General features: G+C 44.7%; 1 protein-coding gene across 1 annotated transcript in view; it reads left to right on the plus strand.

Moving 5' to 3' along the window:
- Positions 1–611: 611 nt before the first annotated feature.
- The window catches only part of LOC132381785 (synaptosomal-associated protein 25), a 202,991-nt gene continuing 178,203 nt past the window's right edge, over positions 612–25,399 (plus strand). Inside the window, exon 1 of the mRNA XM_059951351.1 lies at positions 612–663. The gene's annotated coding sequence lies outside the window, so the exon portion shown is untranslated. The remainder of the gene's footprint in view (positions 664–25,399) is intronic.

Consider the following 25,399-nt stretch of genomic DNA (forward strand, 5'->3'; position numbering starts at 1 on the left):
GGACTTCTCATCTCAGCGCTGAAGTGGTTCTGTTCCTGTGGCCTGCAGTCTTCAGACTCCTGGACCGACTTCACCTCAACTCAGCACTGATCAATCTCTGCAGCCTGTGGCCTGTAGCCATCGGGCTCCCGCACCGACTTCACTCACCTCAGCGCTAACCTGACTCATTCTGGGCGACTCTGCAGCTGCTGTTCTCAGCATTACTTGTTTGCTTTTTAATTATTATTAATGTTGTCTTCTTTTGAATATCGAATATTTGTCAGTCTTGGGTTTATCATGGATTCTATTGCATTTTTTTGCTTTCCTGTGGGTCTCTAAAAGAGGTGCATCTCAGGGTTGTATATGGTTTACATACTTTGATGACACATTTCCTTTGAACTTTCTCTGCTTGACTGACTGAGCTCCCATCAGAATAAAGGGCCATTTGGCCCATCGTTTTCTGCCATCAAAGCTGCTAGAATCTAGACGGGGAGGGGTCCAGACGCGACTAAAGAACCTGTCAGGTTGAACTGAGAGGGAGAGGGAGTGTCCAGGCTGCCCAGTCCCCTCGGGGGAATAACGCCGGCATCCACAGTGAGGCAGAGCACCGAGGAGGGAGTGGCGAGCGACATCAGTTCTCCTCAGAAGCAGCTCGGCAAGGTTGCAGAGCTGAGGAAGGTAAAGGTTAGTAGCCCGTTTTAAAAATATTCCGGAACTCTGACAAAACGCACCCATCTCATCTGCAACGAATCGGCACATTTACTAAGGTTGCGTGCGCTTGATTCTAAACGAGAATGCTTGGCATTTTGAGTGTGTTTATATCTAAAAGAAGGATGCTGAGAAATGGCGCGATAATGTGGTGCGAGCCATATAGAAAGTGCGTTGAAAGTTAAAACATTTGACCGGACTGCATTGAGAACCGGTGGATCTCAGCGTCTCCTGTTCCTGCGGGTGGAAGTGAGGGGTGAGGGGTGTGTGTGTGTGAGAGAGATTAACAGAGAGAGAGAGAAGGATAAACAGGAGACAGAGAGAGAGAGAGAGAGAGAGAGGGAGAGGAAGAGAAAGAGGGAAGGGGAGAGGAAGATGAGAGAGGGAAGAGAGGGGAGAAAGAAGGTAAGAGGGAGATAAGAGAAAGGGGGAGAGGGAAAGGGAGAGAGTAAGGGAAAGAGAGAGGGGGAGAGGGAAGAGGGATGGTGGAGGGTATTTTGTAAATCTGCGAAAGCTGAAATACCCACGGCTCCGGACTGAGTCAGGGACCTCAAGGAATTGGTGGAATAAATTAAGCTTTATTGGCGCTGTGATAAACGGGGGTGGTGGTGGTGGTGGTGGTGGGGGGGGGGGGGGTTAATGATTTCTCTGGCCGGGATCAGTAGGTGGGATAACGCTGAGGAAGTGGTGCTTTTCACTGTTTTAAGGGCTTTGGACGAAGACGGTGGCGACTGCACCGGACTCCCCATCCCGTCGGTGGCCGGCGGTGCGGCATCTCACCGAATCGCCCGTCAGAACACTGCATTTCTATGGCGCCTTCCGCAGGACGTCCCAAAGCCCTTTGCAGCCAGTTGACAGCCTCACGAGTCGCGGTGCAGTCCGTGGAATAAAACCACCCTTTTGGGTTTTAACCCTCTCAGCCGAGCCTATTTTGAAATAGATCTGATAAGATCGATTTTACCTGGTGATTAGTTTGGCTAGGATGGAGTTAAAGCTGAGGAAATGAGAAAGGCGCAGGGAGAACAGCAGAGAGCAGCCTCTGGAGAGACTGCAGGCGGAGTAGTTTTTAACCAGGCGGCTCATTTGGGGGAAGGCGGTTCCAAATTTTCGGGGGTTTTGATGGAATGAATCAGGAAACACTGTTGTGGGATGCAGTCTGGAACAGAGAGGGACCAGAGAGTTTTATTTACACACGTGATCAGCAGAGAAGCAGTCTCTCTGTCCCAACTGGTCCTCAGTACCCCCCTGAGCTGGTCCCATTTACCTGTGTATGGCCCGTATCCCTTTATGGCAGGGGTATCAACCTGGGGTCCACGGACCCCTGCTTAATGGCATTGGTCCGTGATACAAAGAGGGTTGAGAACCCCTGATCCAAACTTATACTGGTCTAAATGTACCGGGCTGACACAGTGGTTAGCACAGCCAGTGACCAGGGAGCAATCCCTACCGCTGCCTGTAAGAGGTCTGTGCATTCTCACCGTGACCACGTGGGTTTCCTCCCGGTGCTCCGGTTTCCTCTCACAGTCCAAAGATACACCGGTTGGTAAATTGTCCTGTAATGAGGCTAGGATTACACTAGGGGGTGCTGGGCAGTGTGGTTCAAAGGGCCGAAAGGGCCTGTTCCAAGCTGTCTCTTTCAACAAATGAATGGCTTTTAATCATTGTAATTATACCCAGCTCTGCCACTTTCTCAAGTAGCTTGTGGAAAAAGTTTCCCGCTCCCCTTTAAATCTGTCCCCTCCCATTATAAACTTGTGCCCTCTAGTTTTAGGTTTCTCTACCCGGGGGGCATGACTGTGACCTTATCAGATCAGGCAGGTTCCACAGGAAGGGAAAACGAGTCGGTGTTTCAGGGCCAAGACTCTTCATCTTGCTGCCTGACCCGCTGAGTTCCTCCTGCATTTTGCTCAGTATGTGTTACTCTGTATTTCCATCTCCTGTGTCTGTGACCTTACTGATGTCTTTTGTGCTTTCATAAACTTTTATAATGTCACCCCTCAGCCTCCCTCATTCCAGGAAAAATTGCCCCAGTCCAACCCATCTCTCATTTCCTTGCTACTCGAGCATGCATTACTGGACAAGCTATTGAAAACAGATTTGCAACTACTTGCAAAAGGGCGAAATATACAGTCCTGAGAAAAATTCTTAAACAGATGTACTGTATAAAGCCAAAGTGGCTAAGACCTTTGCGGGTACTGTGTTTGTCAACGTGGAGCAGAGAATGAGTCTGTAAATCTGACAGGAGCAAAGGATGTTAGGAATGGTGATGGTGGAGTGCCACGAGAAGGACGTGGGATAGGTGGCAGAGAAGAAGTGTCAGGAGCAAGGGGGTGGAATGGTACAGACACATCCAGCCCTGAGACACTAGGCAAGGTCATTGAATTCCAAACAATTGGATCATTGATCATTACAGGACGTCTCTTTGGTGCTTCCTCCTCCCTCCCCGTTCCCTTCCCCTTTTTTCCAACCATGATTCCCCTCTCCCTGCCCCTTTCCCACTCTCAGTCCACAACAGACCCATATCAGAATCAGGTTTATCATCACTCATACATGTCATGAAATTTGTTTTGGTTGCAGCAGTACAGTGCAGTACATAAAACTCTGTGCAAAAGTCTTAGGCTCCCTAGCTACATATATGTACCTGAGACTTTTGCACAGCACTGTACTTAGAGAGTGGTTGCAGGAGTGGAGATATGTCTCTACCAAAGGAGGTGTCAGGTGCTCCTTCGCTCCGCTAGCCTGCAGGTCACCCTTGGGTGCCCTAACAATGCTTCACCCCTCCCCCCCACGCCAATCAGGGTCACCCGAAGCCATGGGGGCAGGTGGTGGGTGGTCGTATGAGCAGCTGGTGCAGATCACAAATCCTGGTTATGTGACCACTGACACCAGGCAGACAATCTCTGAAGATTATTGATAATGGCTGGGGTCACCCATCTTGTAAAGACACTGCCCAGAAGACGGCAATGGCAAACCACTTCTGTGGAAAAATTTGCCAAGAGCAATCATGGTCATAGAAAGAACATGATCGCCCACATCATATGACATGGCACATAGGAAAGAATGAACGTACTTAAAGAGGAAAGAAGTTGTAGGGGAAGGTCAATAATCAAATTGATTATTTAAACCTGATATGTGTGTTTCAGATGGGATACTTCATCTGCCAATTAAACTGGATTCTGGGCAGCTGGGCAAAACATTCTGCAAACTCTAATTTAAAAATGGATCACCTTTGGACTGTGCGACACATGATCACTGCTGAAAAGTATTCAGGGGAATTAGTTTTCAGGGTGGAAGGGAATTAGTGAACCAGACTTTTTTTTTAAATAATTATGTTGTAGTTTCCTGGTCATTACAGAGACTGAACAGATATTTTATTTTCAAGTCTAGACTATTATCTGAATTTTAATTGCACAGTTGGACTCACATCTTTGGATTGTTTAATCAGGTTTATTGTCACCGACATATGTCGTGAAATGTGTTGATTTCTGGCAGCAGTAAGTGCAATACATAAAAAGTACTGTAATTTACAGTTATGTATATATAGTATACAATAATATCTAGGCAATTGAATTGAATTAACTATTACTTACATCCTTCACATACATGAGTAGTAAAAATCTTTACGTTACATCTCCATCTGACTGTGCACTGTGCAAATTATAGTAATTTGTAATAAATAGCATGTGCGTACAACAGGACAGTCAATATAACATAGAAATACAGTTGTATCAGTGTGAATTAATCGGTCTGTTGGCCTGGTGGAAGAAGCTGTCCCAGAGCCTGTTGGTCCTGGCTTTTATGCTGCGGTACCGTTTTGCAGATGATAGCAGCTGGAACAGTTTGTGGTTGGAGTGACTCGGGTCCTCAATGATCCTGCAGCTTCTTTTTACGCACCTGTTGCTGTAAATGTCCTGAATTGTGGGAAGTTCACATCTACAGGTGCTCTGGGCTGTCCGCACCACTCTGCAGGGCCCTGTGATTAAGGGAGGTACATTTCCCATACCAGGCAGTGATGTAGTCAATAAGGATGTTCTCGGTTGTGCCCCTGTAGAAAGTCCTTAGGATTTGGGGCCTCATGCCAAACTTCTTCAATTGTCTGAGGTGGAAGAGGTACTGTTGTGCTTTTTTTTCACCTCACAGCCGGTATGTACAGACAAAATGAGGTCCTTGGAGATGTGTATACCGAGGAATTTGAAGCTGTTCACCTCTGAACTCCAGATCCATTGATGTCAATAGGGATGAGCCTGTCTACATTCCTCCTGTAGTCCACAACCAGCTCCTTTGTTTTTGCGACATAGAGGGAGAGGTTGCTTTCTTGACACCACTGTGTCAGGGTGATGACTTCTCTGTAGGCTGCCTCATTATTATTTGAGATAAGGCCAATCTATGTAGTATCGTCAGCAAATTTAATTAGCAGATTGGAGCTGTGGGTGTCAACACAGTTGTGGGTATACAGAGAGTAAAGGAGGGGCTTAGGACACAGCCCTGGGGGCTCCTGTGTAGAGGGGCAGAGGTGAGGGAGCCCACTCTTACCACCTGCCAGCAGGAAGTCCAGGATCCAGCTGCACAAGGCAGGATCAAGGCCGAGGTCTCTGAGCTTCTTGTGGAGCCTGGTGAGAACTATGGTGTTGAATGCTGAACTGTAGTCCAAGAACAGCATTCTCACATAAGCATCCTTCTTCTCCAGATGTGTAAGGACAGTGTGTAGATCTGTGGCTATTGCATCATTTGTCAATTAGTTGTGTCTATTGGTGAATTGTAGGGGGTCCAGTGAGGGTGGTAGCATGCTGCAGATGTAGTCCTTGACCAGCCTCTCAAAGCATTTGCTTATTATTGAGGTGAGTGGCAATCATTCAGATGTTTTACCTTGGTCTTTTTAAGTATTAATAAGTATATATTAATATATAATTAATATATATATGGGTGCATGGATCAGAAGGAAATTTGATGGTGGAGGGGAAGAATCTGTTCCTAAAGCGCACATCTTCAGGTTTCTGTACCTCCTCCTTGATGGACCATTCAGAAATCTGATGCTGGAGGGGAAGAAAAATGTTACTAAAACACTGAGTGTGTGTCTTCAAGGCTTCTGTGCCTCCTTCCTGATGGTAACAATGAGAAGAGGGCATGTCCTGGGTGCAGAGGTCCTTAACGATGCATGCCACCATTGTGAATTATTGGAGAATGCTACATATTCACCCTATGTGGTTTGCCTTTCTGTTTGGATGCTGGTGTCTGCTGCTTCTTGTTCACCTCTGTCCTGAGTGTGGATCCCTCAGTAGTACTGTTAAGTTTGTGAAATTTGGCTTGTCTCAAACGCTTGGCTGACAGTTGCTGTGTAGAATTGAAGGGACGCTGCATTTTCGAAAGTACTGCTATTCAAATAAAATTTTAATCTGAGGCCCTTTTGCATTATTTTGGTTTGAACTCACCTGCAGGTTAGAGCTCACAAAAATAATAAGTGAATTTCTGCCTGAAATTGTATAATGTCCACACCTCGTTCAAAAATCAATCGTTTTCCTCTGGTATCATCAAAGGGACCTCAGGTTTAGTCTTAGCCTTGGCTTTGCTCACCTGTCTCCAGTGGGTGTACTTCACAATTTAACAACAAGTTCCCAGTCTGCTGCAAGGCCATAAGAGCCATTACTGCCTGATTTAATCCAGACCGACACATCCATCACACCTGTTACTGTCTGCGTTTATGATCTATAGAAACCTTCCTGGTTGTTGTCTTCATTCTTCACTATCAAGAAGACCTTGCATTTCGATAACACTACAAATTCTGTATTCTCTCTTCAGCTTGTACTAATGTTGCAATGCTTCTTTAGCGTAAGTTAAAGATCAGCTTTACTTGTCACAGTGACTTCAAAACGCACAGTGAAACCCGTTGTTTTGCGCCAGTACCCAATGTAGTCTGAGGAAATGCCGGGGGGTAGCTCTGCAAGTGTTTCCACTCCTTCAGCACGCCCAGAACTTTCCAACCCTAACCTGTAGGCCATTTTGAAATGTGTGGGGAAACCCCTGGGGTCATGGGAAGAATACACAAACTCTTTAGGGACAGTGGCGGGAATCGAACCCTGATCAGTGGTGACTGGAGCTAAAGCGATTGTGCTAACTGCTACGCTACCATGTATAATTGATGCTAACTTACATTTATGCTAACTTGAATTTGTCGTGTTGATAATATACTGTGCTGCCATTCCAAAAAGCTAAGGGGGGGGGGGGCTTAGGTTTAGAGTGGACGGGAAAGGTTTAAAATGGATATAAGGAGCAACCATTTCCTACGGAGGGTGGTGAGGATATGGATCGAGCTGCCAGAGGAAGTGGCTGAGGCAGGTACAATAGTATCTCTTGAGAAGCACTTGGACCAGTACATGGAGGAGAGGGGGCTGAGTGGAATATGGGCCCAAATCAAGAAGTTGCGTCTAGGTGGGTGAACATTGAGGTCGGCAAGGGAAGGTCGGGCCAAAGGACCCATGTTGCTCTGACACTAAGAATTTATACCCAGCGTATGAACTTGAACTTGTGTTTTCCCCATGCAATTAACAAACAAAATTTGATCAAGCAGGTCAATGGGAGTAGACAGTTTAAATGGTTCCGCATGGACTAGATGGGCCAAAGGACCTGTTTCTATGACTCGAAGCGATATAAGGAGATGTCAGGACAAGATCTTGGTTCCAGAAGTGCATTCTAAATAACACCCTAAGATCATCAGAGTGAATCATCACATCCTTCTTCACTCCCCCCACCCTATCCAGTAAGCACTGTGTTCACAGACCCCTCAATGTTGTCCAGGACCCTTCCTGTCCACCCCAAAATCTCTTTGCCTCCCACCATCAGGCAGAAGGTACCGCAGTATAAGAACAAGGATTGTTAGGCTGGGGAACAGTTTCTTCCCCCAGGCAGTGGGACTTCTGAACACCCTGTTAGCACCTAGTACAAGTTATTTATGACAGTGCCAGCAGCATAGTACAGCAGCATATTTAACAATATGTCATAGAGTATATGCACTTTATGTCAACTTGTACATCTGCAGAATATTTTTAATCTCTTTATATTATTTTATGTGCTGTATGTGATATATGTACTATACCTGGTGTTTTACACCTTGGCTCCAGAGGACCATTGTTTGGCTTAGCTGTATATTTGTCTACGGTTGAATGACAATAAACTTGAACTTGAAGGGAAAAGGTCAAAGTTCAAAGTACATTTCTTATCAGAGTAAGTATAAATTATACAACCTTGAGATTCCTCTCCTTACAGGCAGACACAAAGCAAAGAAACCCAAAAGAACCAGGTTCTTGATTGGGCATGGCATCAAAAGATCCAAGGAGAAGACCTGGTAGTAGTGCTGAGGAGGGGACAAAAAGATCAGCCATGATTGAATGGTGGAGAAGACTCGATGGGCCAAATGGCCTAATTCTGCTCCTGTGTCTTATGGTCTAACCCATAAAAAAAGACCGCCCAACACCCAATGTGGAGAGAATAAAAAACAAATTGTGCAAACAGTAACTGTAAGCAAATAGCATTCAGAACAAAAGTGAAGCGGCCATCGCAGGCCCTGACCTCAGTCTCAGTTCAACACAGAGCCAAGTAAATGTCATGGAGCTCAGGGCAGGCTTCAGTCTCAGCCCTAGTTCAGTGCAGAGCGGAGTAAACATCGCAGAGAAGTGAGTGGTAGAACTTAGGCCAGAAGTTCCCAACCCTTTTTATGCCATGGACCCTTACCATTAAATGAGGGGTCTGTGGACCCAGGTTGGGACCCCTTGGTTTAGGGCCAAGGCATCTGTAAGCATTGACATGCACCAGAAACCAAAATTGTAGCAACATAGGTAAAACCAATGGACTTGAGAAAGCTACACAAGCTACACAAGGCAAGATGGTGGAAATGATGGAGTATTTACTGACAGCATTGGAAGTAGAATGGAGCTTTGAACTCATGCCAGTCTTTTGTATGTAATTTACTTAGAAAACAGCCAGTTTACAGAGCAGAGGGAACAGAAACTACATCAAATACACCCTCCCTGTAGTAAAACAAGACAATTTTGTCAGGAAATATGTAGTTAATTACAACATTCTGACTACTGGGCTTCATTGTGCTGAACTGCAGTCTCTGTTGAGGTCTTGGCTCAAACTTTGTTACGTTTATTTATTTAGTGGCACAGTGCAGAATAGAACGGTCCTTCAATTTGCACCATCCAGCATCCCCTGACAACCCCTGATTTATCCCTGATCTAATCACGGGACAATTTACCATGACCAATTAACTGATAACTGGTACATCTTTGATAAGCTGTTTCTTATATTTGCACACATTCCAAAGGAAGCATCGGAATCAGGTTTATTATCACAGACATAGGTCATGAAATTTGTTGTTTTGTGATAGTGGTACAGTGCCAGATATATTATTAAAAAACTATTGTAAATATTACTATACATAAAATATTACTACAAGTAACAATTAATAAATAGTGTGAAAGCAGAAATGTGATGTAGTGTTTATTGACCATTCAGAAATCTGATGGTGGAGGGGGAGAAGCTGTTCTAAAAATGTTGCATGTGAGTCTTCAGCCTTCAAGAGCCCCCGTACAAGGTTCCTCCATTCTGACCAGAGTCCCCTCCTGTAGAAATTTGCAGGAGTCAATGGTAATATATAACCATATAACAAATTGCAGCACGGAAACAGGCCATCTCTGCCTTTCTAGTCCATGCCGATATACCAAAATATTCTCAAACTCCTCATGCTGTTTGTTATAAAGAAGACACAACATCGGTTATATTTCATTTGGAGTTTGAGGAGATTTCACAAGTGTCCACAGATGTGCCGTGGAAAGCATTCTAACAGGCTGCATCACCGTCTGGTATGGGGGTTTGGGACGAGGGCCTGCACAGGATCGAAGTACGCCGCAGAAATTGTAAACTCAGTCAGCTCCGACAAGTTTAAAGAAGCTTGACGACTTCCAGGGCCAAATAGCCTGCATTGGCAGCAGTGTGCAAAATGGCTGCAGAGCCTCTGCTAACTCGTGATCCCCACTACCAAAGAGGACAAGGGCCGCAGGTGCAAGGCTACACCACCACCTGTAGGTTCCCTTAATTATACAACGTGCTCGCTTGGAAATAAATTATCATCCGTTCATCATTAAGATCTTGGAGCTTCCAACCCATTGTCATTGTGGCAGAGTGACACATAACAATAACCCTCCCAGCCTGTGATGTCGACTGTTTATCCCTCTCTATCGATGCTGCCTGACCTACTGAATCCCTCCAGTATTTTGTGTGTGTTGCTCTAGATTTCCAGCATCTGCAGAATCTCGTGTTTAAGAAATTATGGCAGTATCACAATCAGAATGAACGGCAGCAGCTCAAGATGGCAGCTTGGCACCAGCTTCCCAATGGATGTGCAAAGGATTGAAGCTCTCTAAGTTCAAAGTAAATTTATTATTAAAGTGCATACATGTCACCGTATACAACCCAAGATTCATTTTCTTGCAGGCATTCCCAGTAAATACAAGGAACACAATAGAATGAATGAAAGGCAAACACGAGGAAATCTGCAGAGGCTGGGAACTCAAGCAACACACACAAAATGCTGGTTGAACACAGCAGGCCAGGCAGCATCTATGGGAGAAGTGCTGTCGATGTTTCGGGCTGAGACCCTTTGTCAGGACTAACTGAAAGGAAAGATACTAAGAGATTTGAAAGTGGGAGGGGAAGGGGGAAATGCGAAATGATAGGAGAAGACTGAAGGGGGTGGAGTGAAGCTAAGAGCCAGAAAGGTGTTTGGCAAAAGGGATACAGAGCTGGAGAAGGGAAAGGATCATGGGACGGGAGTCCTAGGGAGAAAGAAAGGGGGAGGGGAGCACCAGAGGGAGATGGAGAACAGGCAGAGTGATGGGCAGAGAGAGAAAAAAAAACTAAATATATCAGGGATGGGGTAAGAAGGGGAGGGGCATTAACAGAAGTTAGTGAAGTCAATGTTCATGCCATCAGGTTGGAGGCTACCCAGCCGGTATATAAGGTGTTGTTCCTCCAACCTGAGTGTGGCTTCACATCCAACAGGATAGACTAAAATCCAATGTGCAAAAGACAATAAACTTTGCCAATACAAAAGAGAAAAAAATAAGCAAGAACACAAGATGAAGAGTGAAGGTAAGTCCCTAGGCTGTGGGAACAGTTCAGTGACGGGGTGAGTGAAGTTGAGTCGAGTTACCCCCTCTGGTTCAGGAGCCTGATGGTTGAGGGGTAATAACTGAGGCTCCTGTACCCCCTACCTGATGGCAGCAGCGAGAAGAGAGCGTGGCCTGTATGGTGGGGGTCTGTGATGGTGGATGCTGCTTTCCTACCCCATGTAGATGTGCTTGGTGGTTGGGAATATGAATAACACTTGCTAGGATCCGCTCTGATAGTGGAGATACCAGGGACTGCAGATTGAAAGGTCTCAGCCAGAAATGCCAAGGGTCCATTTCCCTTCATAGATGCTCCAACAGATAGTTTTTCATTCCCTCCTGATAAATCTCTGGGGATTTTGTTTTTTTGTTTTTACTCTAAGTTCAAATTGAATGACATAGGATTAAGACAGGATGTAGTGAGAGGGGAAACATGTCTTCTGAACAGGAGGGGCAGCTTTTTCAGCTTAAGGAAGCTATAAAGGCAGATATACTGTAATTATACCAGCTAGAAAAATTTTGGATAGCAAAGGTTAGGAAAGGTTGAGTGGGTTTGGCCAAACATGGTAATATTTGTATTGGTTTATTATTGTATGGAAATACAGTGAAAAGCTTGTCTTGCATACTGTTTATATGGATCAAATCATTACACAGTATACTGAGGTAGAACAAGTACAGTCCTGTGCAAAAGTTTTGGGCACATATATACGTAGACGTGGTGCCCAAGACTTTTGCACAGTACTGTAGTAGTTTTATGTATTGCACTGTACTGCTGCTGCTGCAAAAACTAATTTCATGACATGTGTGAGTGATGATAAACCTGATTCTGATCTGGGTCTCTATTCTGGACTGAGAGTAGGAAGGGGGCAGGGAGAGGGGAATCATGGTTGGGAAAAGGGAAGGGAGAGGGGAGGGAGCGGGAAGCACCAGAGAGATATTCTGTAATGATCAACAAACCAATTGTTTGGAATCTAATGACCTTGCCTGGTGTCTCAGGGCTGGGTGAGTCTGCACCCATTCCACCCCCTGCCTGGGCACTCCTTCTCTGCCACCTGTCCTATACACTTCCGTGGCACTCCACTCTCACCATTCCCAACGTCTTTTGCTCCCGCCAGATTGATAAACTTGTCCTCTGCTCTACATTGAGAAATACAGTACTGTGCAAAAGTCTTAGGCATCCTATCTGTATATATGTACGTGCCTAAGAAATCTACATGGTATTTTAAAACATTAACAGTGCAGAATGAACTGTCAAAGTTATGAAAAAGTGCCGGGCAGGTAAATAATAAGATCATAACGAGGTAGATTGTGAGGCCAGGAGTCCATCTTATCTAACACGTCTAATACAGCAGGGTGGAAGCTGTCCTTCGATCCACTTTCAGGATTTTATACCTTTTGCTTGGTGGGAGGGTGAAGAGGTTCAGGTTTTTGATTATGCTGGCTGCTTTGTGTAGACGGAGTCCGTGGCAGTTTCTGTGATGTGCTGAGCTGTGCCCACAACTCCCTGAGTTGCTTGTGGTCACGTGCAGAGCAGTTGCAATGCTAAGCCATTGTGCAGCCAGACAGCATACATTCTGTGGTGTACTGATTAAAAGCTGGTAAGAGTCGACAGGGATATGCTGAATTTCTTTAGCTTCCTGAGGAAGGGGATGTGTTAGTGAGCTTTCTGGGCTGTGACATCACCGTGGTTGGACCAGGACAGGTTATTTGTGATATTCACACCTGGGAACTTGAAACTCTTGACCCCAACACCAATGCTGATGTAGAGAGCAGCATGAACACTGCTCCCCCTTTCTGAAGCTAATGACCAGCTCTTTTGTTGACATTGGCAGAACAGTCATTGTCATGACATTCATTTGTTCACTATGTGCCATGTCAAATGACATCATCATTATGTGCCATGTCATATGACGTGGGTAATTGCGGTCTCTCCATGACCATGATTGTTCTTGGTAAATTTCTCTACAGAAGTGGTTTGCCTTCTTCTGGGCAGTGTCTTTACAAGACAGATGACCCCAGCCATTATCAATACTCTTCAGAGATTGTCTACCAGGTGTCAGTGGTCAAATAACCAGGACTTGCGATCGGCACCGGCTGCTCGTATGACCGTCCACCACCTGCTCCCATGGCTTCACGTAACCCTGATTGTGCGGGTAAGCAGGTGCTACATCTTGCAGTTTAGTGGAGGGAACAAGTGCCTTACACCTCTGGTACAGACACATCTCCACCCTGCCACCCTAATGTTGTCATGATACCATGTCACTAGGCTCTCAGTCTCATTCCTGTACTCCAACTCATCGTTATTTGAGATGCAGCCCACTACAGTGGTATCACCTACAAACTGGAGTTGGAGCTAAATCTGGTCACACTGTGGGACTAACTTGGACAGACGCACTAGTTGTCATAGACAAGTTGCAATAAACGGCCTGTTTCTATGCTGTGCGTATAATTCTATGACTCTGGCTCCCTACCCCCCTTACATAGGACCCGGCTGCTTGAAGCTGTGAGAAGATGCCTTAAAATATGCAAGCTAAAGATATTGGTGTTCTGTGATTCAGTTATAGTTGCTATTAGTGGTGGTGGTAGGGGAATGTGTGTGTGTGTGTGTGTGTGTGTGTGTGTGTGTGTGTGTGTGTGTGTGTGTGTGTGTGTGTGTGTGTGTGTGTGTGTGTGTGTGTGTGGGGGTGGGGAGAGAGAACGGGGCTTGTTTTGTTGCTTGTTGTGCTCCGAGTTGTTCTGCTGAGCATTGGGGGTATATGAGTTGGCGCTGGAATGTGTAGCAACACTTGTGGGCTGCCCCCAGCACACCCTCGGTTATTTTGACTGTTAAACCCACAATGCATTTCACTTTGTGTTCCAGTGTACGGTACATGTAATAAATAAGTTTCAATGTTTGAATCTTAAAAATAAGCTAAGCACTCTAGTCATGATGAGATGTGGTTACCAAGAAATTTGTCAACCATAGAAAACAATGAGTGTGGACCTGGAGCTACCAATCAGCTCCTGGTAACACACATGAAATGCTGGAGGGACTCAGCAGGCCAGGCAGCATCTATGGAAAAGAGTACAGTCAACACTTCGGGCTGAGACCCTTCATCAGGACTCTTTTTCATTGATCTTGCCCGGCCTGCTGAATTCCTCCAGCATTTCATGTGTGTTGCTTGAATTTCCAGCATCTGCAGATTTCCTCTTGTTTGTAATCAGCTCATGGTGTCTGATTTCTGAGTGGTACTGCTGACATGTATAATAAACTTTCTTGCCCATATCCATGAGGGAATCTACTTGCCTGGATTCCTTGAGGCTGGGTGGACACTGGGGCGTCACGGTGGCCCTGTGGCCTTCTGCTGTCAGAGAACATGCCAGAGCTTCAGGTACACAAAATTCTGGATGATCTCAGCAAGTCAGGCACCAACTATGGAGGGAAATAACAAGTTGATGTTTCAGGCCGAGACACATCATCAGGAGTGATAAAGAGGGTCAGCTCAAAATGCCTCTCTACTGCAGAAAATGAAATTTGTCGACCATCACAAGGGTACTCTGAGATTTCAGTTGCCTGTCTTGTTAATTCTCCAACCTCTGACGTTTCTACCCAAATCCTCACTGTTATTTATTTATTTATTGAGATACAGCGTGGAACAGGCCTTTCTGGCCCTTTTGCGCCGCTCCTCCCAGCAACCCTCTGGTTTAATCCTCGCCTAATCACAGTACAATTTAAAATGACCAATTAACCCAACGACCGGTACGTCTTTGGGCTGTGGGTAGAAACCAGAGCAGCCAGAGAAAGCCCACTCAGTCACAGGGAGAACGAACAAACTCCTGACGGGCAGTGGTGGGAATTGAACCTGGGTCACTGGTACTGTAATGCGTTGTGCTCACCACTATGCTTCCATGCCATCCCACCATGAGGGACAACATTTCACTTCCTGCCTGTTACAACCTGTGGATAACAAATTACGGCAGGAGATAGAAAAGGTGTGTCAGAAGGGCAATATCATGATAATCGTTGGGGATTTTAACATGAAGGTGGATTGGGAAAACCAGGCCAGTACTAGACCTCAAGAGAGAGAATTTGTAGAATGTCTAAAGGATGGATTTTTAGACGGCCTGTTGTTGAGCCCACCAGGGGATCGGCTGTGCTGGATTGGGTTTTTGTACAATGATCCAGTGGTGATAGGTTAAGGAACATATCCTTAACCCTTAGGGAACAGTGATCACAATATGATCGGTTTCACTTTGAACTTTGAGAAGGAGAACCTAAATTCTAATGTGTTGGTATTTCAGTGGAATAAAGGAAATTACAATGGCATGAAAGGTGAACTGGCCAAAGTTGACTGGAAAGGGACACTAGCAGGGAGGAGAGCAGAGCAGCAATGGCTGGAGTTTCTGCGAAAAATGAGGGAAGTGCAAGACAGATATATTCCAAATAGGAAGAAATTTTCAAAGGCAAGAAAGACACTACCGTGGCTGACAAGTGAAGTCAGAGCCAAAGTAAAAGCAAAAGAGAGGGCATACAAGGAATCCAAAGCTAGTGGGAAGATAGAGGATTGGGAAGCTTTTAAAAACTCGCAGAAGAAAACAAAAAAGGTCATTCGGAAGGAAAAGATGAATTATGAAAGGAAACTGGTGGCTAATATCAAAGAAGATATTAGAAGTTATTTTTAAGTATATAAAGGGTAAAGGAGAATTGAGGGTAGATATAGGACCAATAGAAAATGACGCTAAAGGTATTGTAATGAGAGGTGCAGAGATGGCAGAAGAACCAAATGTGTATTTTGCATTTCTTCACAGTGGAAGACATCTACAGTACACCGGACATTCAAGAGTGTCAGGGAAGTGAAGTATGTGCAGTGAAATTTACGACTAAGAAGGTGCTCAGGAAGTTTAATGGTCTGAAAGTGAATAAATCCCCTGGATCTGATGGAATGCATCCTTGGGTTCTGAAGAAAGTAGCTGGAGAGATTGTTGAGGCATTAACAATGATCTTTCAAGAATCAATAGATCTGGCATTGTAATGGATGACTGGAAAATTACAAATGTTACTCACTATTAAGAAAGGTGGAAGACAGTAGAAAATAAACTATAGACCTGTTAGCCTGACATCAATGGTTAGAAAATTGTCGGAGTTGATTGTTAGGGATGAGATTATGGAATACCTGGAGGCACATGATAAGATAAACCAAAGCCAGCTTGGCTTCCTGAAAGGAAAATCCTGCCTGACTAACCTACTGCAATTTTTTGAGGAAATTACAAGCAGGGTAGACAAAGGAGATGCAGTAGATGTTGTGTACTTGGATTTTCAGAGGGCCTTTGACAAGGTGCTGCACATGAGGCTGCTTAGCAAGATAAGAGCCCATGGAATTACAGGGAAGTTACTAACATGGGTAGAGCATTGGCTGGTCGGCAGAAAACAGAAAGTGGGAATAAAGGGACCCTATTCTGGTTGGCTGCCAGTTACCAGTGGAGTTCCACAGGGGTCGGTGTTGGGACCGCTGCTTTTTACGATGTATGTCAATGATTTAGACTATGGGATTAATGGATTTGTGCCTAAATTTGCTGATGATACAAAGATAGGTGGAGGAGTGGGTAGTGTTGAGGGAACAGAGAGTCTGCAGAGAGACTTAGATAGTTTAGGGGAATGCGCAAAGAAGTGGCAAATGAAATACAATGTTGGAAAGTGTATGGTCATGCACTTTGGTGGAAGAAATAAATGGGCAGACGATTATTCAAAATGCAGAGATTCAAAGGGACCTGGGAGTCCTTGTGCAGGATACCCTAAAGGTTAACCTCCAGGTTGAGTCAGTTGTGAAGAAGGCAAATACGTTGTTGGCATTCATTTCTAGAGGTACAGAATATAAGAGCAGGGATGTGATGTTGAGGCTCTATAAGGCACTCGTGCAACAACACTTGGAGTGTTGTGTGCAGTTTTGGGCTCCTTATTTTGGAAAGGATATACTTATTTTGGAGAGGGTTGAGAGAAGATTCATGAAAATGTTTCCATGAATGAAAGGGTTACTGTATGAGGAATGTCTGGCAGCCCTTGGGCTGTATTCCCTGGAGTTCAGGAGAACGAGGGGGGATCTCATAGAAACATTCCGAATGTTAAAAGGCCGGAACTGATTAGATATGGCAAAGTTATTTCCCACGGTAGGGGAGTCTAGGACAAGAGGGCACGACTTAAGGATTGAAGGATGTCCATTTAGAACAGAGATGGGGAGAAATTACTTCAGTCAGAGGTGGTAAATCTGTTGCCATGAGCAGCTGTGGAGGCCAAGTAATTGGGTGCATTTAAGGCAGAGATAGATCAGCCAGGGTATCAAAGGCAGGGGAATGAGGATGACTGGAAGAATTGGATCAGTCCATGATTGAATGGTGGAGCAGACTCGATGGCTGAATGGTCTACTTCTACTCCTATATCTTATGGTCTTATGGTAGTATTCCAGCTTTACATACTCTTTCTTTCTAACTATGTCTGTCTGTCATCATGTTGGGTCAGTTTTTCTTATTCTAGACTGGCCTGCTGGAGATGTCTCCCTGCCTCACCATTTACAAACCCTGGAGAACAATGTTTATAACTGCCTTCATTACTACATTTGGTCTCACCCTGTCACTGATGCTTACTATCGTCATAGCAACACGGCACAGTACAGGCCCTTCAGCCCACAATGCTGTGCCAAAATTTAACCCACTCCAGATCAACCTGACAATCTAATCCTTACCTTAAATATTTCAATGTTATTTCCCTCAACTGCTTCCCATGGTATTGACTGTCATATTCTAAACACTGTTGTACGTCAATCCCATTCTCAATCGTGTTTCGAATTTTTGTATGGCTTTACTTTATTGACACTTCTGGACAGTTTCAAAAGGAGAATGTACACTCAGTGACCACTTCATTAGGTACACCAGTGTACCTGCTCATGTAAATATCTAATCAGCCAATCATGTCGCAGCAACTCAACGCATAAAAGTATGCAGGCGTGGTCAAGAGTTTCAATTGTTGTTCCAACCAAACATCAGAATGGGGAGAAATGTGATCTAATGTCTTTGACTGTGGATTGATTGTTGGTGCCAGACGGGGTGGTTTGAGTATCTCAGAAACTGCTGATCTCCTGGGATTTTCATGCACAACAGTCCCTAGAGTTTCCAGAGAATGATGTGAAAAACAAAAAACATCCAGTGGGCAGCAGTTCTGTGGGCTGAAAGGCCTTGTTAATGAAAGTGGTCAGAGGAGAATGGCCAGACTGGTTCAAGCTGACAGCAACTCAAATAACCATGTGTTACAACAGTGGTGTGCAGAAAAGCATTTCTGAATGCACAACATGTCGAACCTTCAAGTGGATGGGCTGCAGCAGGAGAAGACCACACTGGGTTCCACTCCTGTACCTAATAAAGTGGCCACTGCGTGCATTTTCACATCTTCCCCCACCACTTCTCCGATGGAAACTAACTTGTTTTCCTCTCCTTTCCCACTTCAGAAGAGGGATGATGGACGTGAAACATTTACCGTTTTTCTCTTTTCACAGGCACCATCTGACCTGTCTGAGTCATTCTTTTATTTTCAGTGTTTAGTACATGCTATGTGTTTAATTTTCTTTAACTTTAAATCTGTGGCCCTGCACCTGAAAGAAAGAATTTCCCTCTATCTACTTATTAATAACGTCTGTATTGGTTCACAAGTGGGAGTAGCTTGGCAGTGATTTGGGAGAGTGTGTAGGTGGCAGGTGGTAAATTGCAGACTTTGCAGCTGCACCAGTTGTGGGTGTATATTGTACATGTCCTGACAATAACAGGCCCGTACGGAGATGGAAGTGAAATCCTCCCAAGCAAACTGGAACAGAACCCCTGGTGCTCCATTCATTATATTAATGCCGGAGTTGAATTAATCATATTGTTATGGTGGTGGGGGCTGTTGATGTAGCACCGCTGTCTTGGGAGCAACAAAGCAGATTTACAAATCTCATTTGTGCAGGGAAAGTGGTGGCTCTGAGCAGCCACGATCGGCCTTAGTATGCATCTCACAGAATCCCAGTGAGCTGTGCACTGGAAGGTTGCTCTATCCTTACACTGCTGCAGCATATTACTCTTCACTGCCGAACTGTTGTAGTGCCCAATTCGGTACTAACATTCTGAAGGCACTCATTTAATTCTGGGTCTAAAGTCCTTTCGAGTAGGGAGAAGGAAGAGATCACCATTCAAATAAAGACTAGAGTGATATGAATAACCTTAGGGACAGCTCTCAGCTGGATTTTAATCGGTACCGAGCTCACTGCACATCATTCAATTATTTTCAAAATCATATATCCCATAATTTGACTCATAGACCTTTTTTTCCTCTAGCAAAGGTATCATTTTCCCGGTTAGAGTAAAGCAATTTCATAGAGGGGTGCAATGTTTGTATGGGTTTTGAGGGAGCATGCCAAAATCAAAGAAAATGTTTATCGAAGTACATTTATGGTACCTTATACTACCTTGAGATTCATTTTCAGGCCAGCATTTACTGTAAATGACAATGTTTACAAACAATGAGGCATAAACAAAGACTGATAAATAGCCATTGTACAAAAGAAGGCAAATTTTCTCTTCCAAGATGATATTCCCAGTGTCAGGTGGGTCGGAGAGTAGAGATTTATCAGCTGGGTCGGAGAGTAGAGATTTATCAGGTGGGTTGGAGGGTAGAGGTTTATCAGGTGGGTTGGAGGGTAGAGGTTTATCAGGTGGGTCAGGGGGCAGAGATTTATCAGGTGGGTCAGAGGGCAGAGATTTATCTGGTGGGCTAGAGGGTAGAGGTTTATCAGGTGGGTCGGAGAGTAGAGATTTATCTGGTGGGTCAGGGGGTAGAGATTTATCAGGTGGGTCAGAGGGCAGAGATTTATCAGGTGGGTCAGGGGGCAGAGATTTATCAGGTGGGTCAGGGGGCAGAGATTTATCAGGTGGGTCGGAGGGTAGAGATTTATCAGGTGGGTCGGAGGGTAGAGATTTCTCAGGTGGGTCAGGGGGCAGAGATTTATCAGGTGGGTCAGAGGGCAGAGATTTATCAGGTGGGTCAGAGGGCAGAGATTTATCAGGTGGGCTAGAGGGTAGAGGTTTATCTGGTGGGTCGGAGAGTAGAGATTTATCTGGTGGGTCAGGGGGTAGAGATTTATCAGGTGGGTCGGAGAGTAGAGATTTATCTGGTGGGTCAGGGGGTAGAGATTTATCAGGTGGGCTAGAGGGTAGAGGTTTATCAGGTGGGTCAGGGGGCAGAGATTTATCTGGTGGGCTAGAGGGTAGAGATTTATCAGGTGGGCTAGAGGGTAGAGATTTATCAGGTGGGTCAGAGGGTAGAGATTTATCAGGTGGGCTAGAGGATAGAGATTTATCAGGTGGGTCAGAGGGCAGAGATTTATCAGGTGGGTCAGAGGGTAGAGATTTATCAGGTGGGCTAGAGGATAGAGATTTATTAGGTGGGTCAGATTTATCAGGTGGGTCAGGGGGTAGAGATTTATCTGGTAGGTTAGAGAGTATCTGATTTAACGGAAACAGTAAAAGAAGCAATGGAGAGAGGAAGAAACATTTTGTAACACACTGTGAGTTTGTAAAATGATTCAAGAGGCACTTCGATAGGTACATGGAAGGGGCAGGGGCTTATAGCCCGAATGCAGGAAATTGTGACTATCTGAATGAGTCATGGTCCAAAGGACTTATACCTGTACTGTGTTCCTCTATGACTCTGTCTGGGATGCCTGTAAGAGAAAATAAGAAAAGAGACATAGAAATGGAATTAGATAACATCCTCAGTTTCACAAGAGGAGAGAAAGTGGGGTGGCCTGGATGTGACCACAGTAATATTGTATGGCTACCTTATTTCTGTATAAGGACAATTGGAAACAGCTTCGGCTCCTCAAATGTTTATATATTGAGATCTGTAAGTGAAAGGCTAAGAATTAAATCATCGATGAAGACAGGCAAAGGTACTCATTCATCAACATTATGCATCTGGTTAAAAATCTATTAGATAATGGGAGAGATAAGCACAAAGATGTTAAAGCAGTCTATTTGTTTATTTATTGACATACAGCACACAATAGGCCGTACTGGCCTAATTTGAATCTGAATCTGAAGTGAAAACTGAAAATTTTGAAAATGCTCAGAAGTCAGGCAGCCTCTGTGGAACGAAAGATGCATTCAAGGTTCTGAAGAATGAGCTTTCTTCAGAATAAGGAAAAAGCAGGACTGAGATTATCCACCACGGTCTGTGATGCAGTGCACAGCAGGAGGAATTACCTGGCACAGGGGTGGGGGGTGGAATAAATGGTATGATGCATAAATACCTCAGATTTTGGAAACAACTATATCGATCATTTCTAACGAGGCAGTAATTACCGTCTAACGTATATATACAACTCTGTAGAAAACTCATAAATAAAAAACAAAATTGATAGAACTCAATGAGTTGGTAAATTGGTTTATTGTCACATGTACGGAGGTACAGTGAGAACTTTCATACTGTTCAATTCTGCACCTCAGCACTTTGAGGTGGGACAAGGGAAAAGCAATGGCAGAGTGCTGAATAAAGTGTTACAGAGAGTGCGGTGGAGGTAGACAATAAAATGTCAAATCATAACGAGGTAGACTGTGAGTCTCAGGAGTCCAGCTTATTGTATTAGATAGTCTTATCACAGTGGAGTAGAAGCTGTCCTTGAGCCCGGTGGGCTGTGCTTTCAGAGTGTTGTATCTTCTAATCGATGGGCGAGGGGAGCAAAGACAACGTCTAGGCCAGGTAGAATCCTTGATTCTGCCGGCTGCCTTATGATGGCAGTGAGAAGTGCAGAGTCCCCAGACGGAGGCTGGATTCTGTGTGTCCACAACTCCCTGTAGTATCTCGTGCAGGGCAGTTGCTGTGGCAAGCCGTGGTGCATCTGGACAGAAAGCTTTCTATAGTGCAGGGATAAAAACTGGTGAGAGTCCAAGGAGGCATGGTGAGTTACTTTAGCCCCCTGAAGAAGCAGAGGTGTTGATAAGCTTTCTTGACCGTGGTATATGCGGGTTGGTGATGCTCACCCTGACGAACTTGAATCTATCAACACCTTTGGGTTCAGCACTGTTCATGTAGACATGAGCGTGTGCACCACTTCCCCCCCCACCCCACCCCTTCCTGAAGTCAATGACCGGGCCCTTTGTTTTGCTGACACTGAGGGAAAGGTTATTGTCGTGGCACCGTGTCACAGTGCTCTCTACCTCCTTCCTGTACTCTGACTCATTGTTATTTCAGATTTGACCCACTACAGTGGCATCATCTGCAAACTCGTCGATGGATTTGGAATAGAATCTGGCCATAAACACCAAGAGATTCAGCCGATGCTGGAAATCAGGAGAAACACACACAAAGTGCTGGGGGCGCTCGTCAGGTCAGGCAGCATCTATGGAGAGAGGAACCAACAGCTGACATTTCAGGCTGAGACCCTTCATCAAGACTGGTGTATTCAAGAAATAATATCTAGCATAGGTGCCCTTACCATTCAGATACTCTAGTTGTGAATGTAGGGCAAGAGGGATAGCATCCACTGCAGACTTGTTTTGGTGGTATGTCAATTGTAGTGGGTCAAAGTTGTTTAGGAGGTGGGTTTTAATATATACCATGGCCTGCCTTTCGTATCAAGTCCTGAGGGTGAATGTCACAGCTACTGAGTGGTAGTCATTAAGACCCACTACCTTGTTCACTTCATAGTACAACTAAGTGTCAACCACATGCAGGAATGGATTGGCATCAATAGGTCTGCTGAGTCGGTCGTGACTGATTTGGGATTTTATAACAATCAGTAGCTCTATGGATCAATTTAATTTTTAACAGATTTTTTTAAAGCTAACTTCATATTGTTGATGGCTTTTGTAGAAATGAATATCACTTTGGTCTTCCCTGGCCATATAACATTAAATATAGATAAGGAAACCTTGGTTAATTTGAGACCAGAGGAGCAGAATTGGGCGATTCAGCCCATCAAGTCTTTACTACATTCAATCATGGCTAATTTATTATCCCTCTTAACCCCATTCTACTGCCTTTTTCCTGTAACCTTTGACACATTTACTAATCAGGAACCTATTAAACTCCATTCTAAATATACCCAATGACCTGGCCTCTACAGTTCTCCCTGGCAATGAATTCCTTTGGTGAAAGAAATTCCTCCTCATCTCTATCCTTGTATTTTGGAGAATAACCCCCTGTTCCTAGACCCCCCCCCACTATAAGAAACATCCTCTCTACGTCCACTCTATCTAGGATTTCACTATTCAATAGGTTTCAGTGAGACCCCCCCCCCACCCGCCCCCATTCTCCTAAATTCCAGAGAGTACAGGCCCAGAGCCATCAAACACACATATACTTAAACTCTTTCATTCCTGGGGTCATTCTCCTCTGGACTCTCTTCAATGCTAGCACATATGTTCTTAGATACTTGAATTCATTCAGCTGGTGACTCAGCACTGTACCACATTGAACACCCTCTGGAAGAAGATGGGAGACTTCAGTGTCCATCTTCAAGATTGGTTCAGTGAATCAGTACTGTACCACGTTGAATACCACCTGGAGAGATCTGGGAGATTTCAAGTCCATCTTCAAAGTTGGTTCGGTGAATCAGTACTATACCATGTTGAACACCACTGGGAGAAATCTGGGAGACTTCAATGTCCAGGTTTGCATTGGTGACAGGTCCTGAAAGGAGTAACAGCCTATGCAAAGAGTGAGCGAATTAACATGAGGAATACACCTTTATTACCTTGTCCTCCCTGTTACTGACACATTGCTGCCACGGGAGTATTGGAAAGTGTCCTTCAACAGACAATAGAGCATCTTCATATTGAGGGCAGACACATCACGTCCAGCATTAATAGGTCTAGTATCTCAAAACTGAGATAAATGCATAAATGTATTCATTCTGATCCATCATCTCATGGCCCAACATGTCACTTCTGGTACCAGTACCAATGTTCCATGGACCAAGCCTGGTTGAAAAACAAACTTATCAATGAGGTCCTGACGAAGGGTCTCGGGGCAAAACATCGACAGTGCTTCTCCCTATAGATGCTGCCTGGCCTGCTGTGTTCCACCAGCATTTTGTGTGTGTTGCTGAATTATGAGGCAAAGGCTAGGATTACTTGTCGCATGTAAATCGAAACAGCAAACATACATTGAAGTGCTTTATTTTGTGTCAACACACAGCAGAGATGAGGCTGTGCTGGGGGCAGCCCACAAGTGCTTCCACGCTTCTGGCACCAACATTGCATGCCCATCATTTACTAACCCTAACCTGTAAATCTTCGGGATGTGCGAGGAGGTCCATGTGGTCAGAGATTTGCCTGTGAATCCAAGTAGTGTTGATCCTATGAAGGGAACCCATTTTGATTTTCAAAACAACACAGCAATCAGAAATTGGATTACTGCCCAGACAATCTGTTCTCAATCATAAAAAGTGAAAGAAAATGTTGTTTGTGCAATAAAGAACCATTTACTTGCTAATAGCCATCTCGCCAATGCCCATTTTGGGCTTTGCCAAGGTCCCCTAGCACCACACACCTCAATGAAATGTGACATAGCGAGTGACTTTGATGTCAGGCCATAACTTGATTGAATGTGGCTTCAAGGAGCCCTGGTAAAAACTGAAGACACTGAGGTTCAATTGTTCCATTTAATATCAGAGAATGTGTACAGTATAAACCTGAAATTCTTACTCTCCACAGTCATCCTTGAAACAGAAGAAGAACATTAGAGCCTTGAAGCCCCTCCTCCCCATGCACAAGCAGCAGCAGATTAACCATCACCCCTCCTCATCCCACTCTAGCAAAAGGCATCAACCCCCACCAACCACCTTCCATAGCGACCCCCCCCCCCAGAGACCATGATCGAGGGACCATCAAAAACTACTGTCCATCCCAGCACCTCAACAGGCTCTCTCTCTCACTAAAGAGGGGGGAAAAAGAGGTGAAACACTTCGAGAGCGGAAACCATTAATGGTCCACCTGACATAGAAGAGAGAGATTGGAGTCTTTTGTGTCCAGTCATCACCGTTGTGTTCCAGGCCCAACTGTGTTCTTCTGCTTCACCAACGACAACCTATCCTCCATAAGATCAAAAACATGGTTGTTAAGCAAGTGAGTAAAATTTATTATTGATGTATATATAGGCTATCATATACTTGCCTGAGATTCACATTCTCACCAGCATTTACAGGAATTATTGTATAAAGAAATACAATAGAATTTATGAAAAACTATACTGATAAACAATGTGCAAATGAAGGCAAAGTGTGAAAATAAAATGAAATACTGAGACCGTGTCCTTGAAAGTGAGTTGATAGGTTATGGAATCAGTACAGTGTTGAGGTGAGTGAAGTTACCCGTGCCTGATAGTTGAGGGGAAATAATTGTTCCTGAGCCTGGTGATGTGGGATCTGAGCTCCTATACCTCCTTCCTGATGGCAGCAGTGAGAAGGGAGCAAGGCCTGGGTGGTGGGGGTACTGAGGCTCCTGTAGCTCCTTCCTGATGACAGCAGTGAGAAGAGAGCAAGGCCTGG

Source organism: Hypanus sabinus, chromosome 26 (genome assembly GCF_030144855.1).
Source record: "Hypanus sabinus isolate sHypSab1 chromosome 26, sHypSab1.hap1, whole genome shotgun sequence".
NCBI lineage: Eukaryota > Metazoa > Chordata > Chondrichthyes > Myliobatiformes > Dasyatidae > Hypanus > Hypanus sabinus.